Genomic DNA, 4,921 nt, shown 5'->3' on the forward strand with positions numbered 1-4,921 from the left:
CTTTTCAATATGCAGGGATATCATAAAAATAGTGACTGTCAAAAAGGCAAAATTAAACAACAATGCAATAGTTATCTTTTTTATCATTTCTTTAAACAAGTTTTAAGTAAAAAGCTTTTTGATAAGAATACAATAGATTTTTCATAAGAACATTAAAGAAGAATATTGTAGGCTAGATTTAATGTATCTCTTTTCATTTTAAATTTCTAAAAGTTAACTATAGGAAAATATTATTTTATCTACTTTTATTTTCTACATTTTTTTTTTGAGTAAATGACAGAAGTAAATAAAATTTATAGCATCATTAAAGTAGTCTAGAAAACACTTAAAAACATTATCAATATGTACAATACAAAACTATTATACTTCTAAAGTCTATTTAACCATATTAGCATTTGGAATAAATAAATCACTAGGAATAAATTTTTATTTTTATCTTACTGACATTCCTTCTTTTCTACTTCATAATATTTCCATTATACTTTCTGCATTTTTTTTTTGAATAAATGACAGAGATAAATAAATGACAGCAGCATAATATAGTCAAGAAAACACATAGAAATATAAAAAAATATAGAACTATTATTCCTCTAATATCCATTTAACCATGTTTTGCAATATCAACTTAAAAAGATGCATTTCTTATAAGAATAATTTGAATACAATTTGTCAACTTTTACAAATGGGTGAAATATCCAACTAGTCTCTCATTCCTAATAAATGAGGACTTAAATAAATAAATACATTTTTTTTTTTTTCCAACTCAAATAAATAATATTGCAACAACTCCTAGCTTTCATTTTTCTTCTTTTCCAAGCAAACCTGCATTACAAAATCTTAAGGTTGTGACCATGGAGGGCTCACCTCCCAACCTAGGCTTACTAGAAGCCACCCCCAAGCTTGGAGAACCAAGAGCTAGACGGGTTACACTCAAACAATACACAAACAAGCAAGGAAAAGCTCAAAACAAACACATTCCCATCCCAAGGCTAAAGTTCATCACATAATGTGTTTTTTTTTACATGGGTGGAAGTGGACCAAGTACCTTGAGGAGAACTGCAAGATAGTAGATCACAAGCCATCTCATGGCAACCAAGAACACAACACAATTCCATCTTGACCCAACATCCTTATGACCCCCAAGGCATACATGCCATAATTTCTCCCCTTATGACCCCCAAATGCATAAACAAAACTACGGAGCAAGGGTCACATAAACAAACCCTTGAGATCACTCTCTAAAGAGAGTCTCTCACTTTAAGGCTATCAAACACCTTCCACCCCCAAGACCATTTTTCCCTCCCAAGGGTAAGATGGCCTTGGATACTCCCAAAACACAACAAAATGCATACCAAAAATAAGAGAAAGATCACATAAACATCTTCACAAATAAAATACAAGGGAAGCAAACAACTACATTCAAGCAATCTTTCAAAATAGATTTTCAACATACAAAGTAAGAGAATGAACCAACCTTTAATCTGCCAAGGGTTTACTAGGGATAGTTGGGGAAGAGCAGCCCAAATCCACACTTCTTTTCTTCAACACTTAGCCAAAAATTCTATTCTAAAACTGGTTTCAAAACTGCAAGATCTCATTTCCAAAGATGGAGAGTGGGTGATTAACTTTCTAAGTCTCAGTCCCTTGCCTAAGAAGGCTCCCTCTCACTCCTTCCAACCTATTGGATAGGGTGAGAGCTCCCATTGGTTGGTCTTCCCTAGGTCTTACACATTCCCTAACCAAGGCACCTCAAGAAGAGGAATGGAATGGGGAAGAGGAATGACACATACCAAGAAGGTTATCTAACCAAGGATGACACTCCTAAAGATGAAATTCGGCCATCTCGAGAAATCCGCTTTTGGGGGGGGGGGTTAAACAAGTCCTAGGGGGTGGACACATGGACAAATTTGGCCTTCACCCATAGGTACACAATGAGGCCCATTAAAAATGCTCCAAAACTGACTCTAGGAGTTGGTTTAACCCTTTGAAAGTCCACCTAAAGTTTACCTACGGGTCAACTTTGAGTTGACCCTGCTAATGGCTCACTATCCTAGATTTAATTGGGACTTTCAAGGATAATTTGGAAATATATCATTGGTAAAAATAAATTTCACAAAAGGTGACATGACAATGCCAACTCAACATACAACATATGTGTCAAGTGACACTACAAAAAAGGAATTCCACATCACAAATACACACATGGTAATTGTCTAATGTATGATTTAAACAAATAAATAAATACAATTTAACACACATGCAAACATTTACATTTACGAATAAAATACGATACATATGGGGTGTTGTCTCTCCAAATATACAACCCCTAGTTTTACGAATGTACATAGGTGTAGGCTTGATTCTCCATAATGTTTCCATGGTCACATGGATAATTTTCCTACGCATCTCAATTACACATTAGTAATTCCCAAATAGCCTCATATAATATTAAACACATAAATAAGAATACAAGTCAATCACTCTGCATAAAATTGACTTCATACAAATCAATTTACCATATATCAAAGCAATTCACATACGCAATTTATCATAATCCTCATAAATTTAATCCATTCATAAGATATGTAATCATATTTCTAACATCATAATAAAGTCCTGCAAATCAAATAAATGACATACAGCATCTCAATGTTATCCTATCGTAGAATCATATAAAATTCTATATGCATAATGCACAAAAATGAAGCAACAATATATCAATATTATCCCATCTTGGGATCATATAAAGTTCTATATCCATAATGCATAAAAATAAAGTATCCATAATAGTTCCAACATGAAAATCATTTAAATGCTAGGATGGTTCAGGGTAGGGCCTCACAGTTCTAGACTTGGAATTATCATACAACATACTCTTGGGAAGACCCTGGATACATGGCATACAAGGTGTTCCATCAACATATCATCGGTGCCTAAAATTTCCCTACAATGGGTAGGAAATCATGATCTTAGCAGATTCAAATCCATTCAAGTATTGTAGTAATCTAAAACCAACTCAAGAAGTCATTGTTCCTCACAATAGGGAGGCATCATCTTCGAACACACAAACCAATGAAAAATCATTTTCCTCAATTTTGTCAAGTATGGAAAAACAAATGCAGCTAAGAGATTGAGGGAACGAAGAATATTCAATATCACAACTACCACTTTCTCCTAAATCCTATGGAAAACCATCAAACTCTAAACAACTATCTTCCAATATTTGATGGAGCATTTGTTAGCATTGGGAACTTATTAGAGGAAACAAAGGACAAAGATGTGCTACATTGGCTATACAAGGATGAAGAGGTCCAGCAAAAGATCAACAATGTTAGAATACCCACCGAAAAATATGGAAAAGGATTTAACATTCTTCAAAAAATGGGGTACACTGGAACATGTCTTGTAGGAAAAAGAAAAGAAGGTATCTTGGAACCTATCCAACCTCATACTCAATAGGCTACAGACAAATCAGGCTTAGGGTATGGACAAGTTACTCTACCAAAGGACACATCTTCTAGCCAACAACAAGAGGAATATGAAAACAGACAAGAACAACTTTCAATTGAAAGGGAAGAAACATCTACCAAGCAACAAGCACAAGCAAACATGAAATGGCAAAAGAAACAAGCTTCTAATCAAAATGAAAAAAAAACTAGAGGCACCTCCCAAGCAACATTAACTCTTAATCAAAACAAGCAAGAAGCTAGTACAAATAAAGGAGAACTAATAGAAAGGTTGATAGCACTCAATCTCAATCTAGAAGAAGATGAATATGAGAGAAGAAAAGATATAGAAAGAAAAATAAAAGAAACAAATCAAATGCTATATGAACTAATATGTAGATTACAAGCTGCAAGTGGGATAGATTCTAATGAATGGGAATGGGATTCCTATCATTCTAAAGAATCATCTGAAGAAACTTTCTTTGAAGAAGATGTAGGAGTTGATGTAATTCATACGTATACAGAGCAAATATTAGGAACTAGCCCACTTGAATTAGAATCACATTTTGTTGACTTGGGCTTAATTGAGGACAATCAGGAGCTACTTGCAAGAGGTTATTCTAATGAGAGTACCATTCTAGACATTGAAATGCATATCAAAAACTTTGACATCTCTATCATGACCCTTAATACCCTCGAAACATCTCAACCTAAGGACCCCTTACCTCTAATCCATCCTAAACTTATTGACTGGGAAAGTGAAAGACATATTGCCATTGATACCTTTCCTAATGACCATGCCATATCCTTATATCTTAATGCAATTGAACTTGCAACAACTTTCACTAGGAATTTCAACAAGGCATCTTCCAGTCAAGTGGGTGCCAAATCTCTTAGTTGCAAAAGGGAAAATAAAGAAAATAATATCAAGTCTAATGCTGAAAATCATTTATTGGCAACATTAGACTGAGAAAAAGTAAAAAGAAAGGACACGTCTAATGGTGAAAACCTCCTCAAGGTACAAGAAGATCGGATATTTGACACTTTACCTAAATAGTATAAAGAAAGGTTATCCATATTGATCAAACCAATAGAGGCAGTTAACATTGGGACAATAGAGCAACCAAAAATTTTACATCCAACTTCTCTATCAAAACTAGAAATGCAACAATATATGGACTTCTTCAAATGACGACAAATCAATTTTGCCTGGTCATATGTAGACATGCTAGGGTTGGATCCAGATCTTATTATGCATCACTTAAATGTCAGTCCAGGATCTAAAACAGTTAAACAAAAATTAAGGAAGATGCATCCTCATATCGCTCTTCTTGTCAAAGGAGAACTAAAGAAATTACTGGATGTAGGATTCATCAGACTTGTAGCATATCCTCAATGGGTATCAAACATAATTCCTATTTCCAAACAAGATAAAAGTATCAGAGTATGCACATACTTCAGAGATCTCAATAATG

Source organism: Cryptomeria japonica, chromosome 1 (assembly GCF_030272615.1).
Source record: "Cryptomeria japonica chromosome 1, Sugi_1.0, whole genome shotgun sequence".
NCBI lineage: Eukaryota > Viridiplantae > Streptophyta > Pinopsida > Cupressales > Cupressaceae > Cryptomeria > Cryptomeria japonica.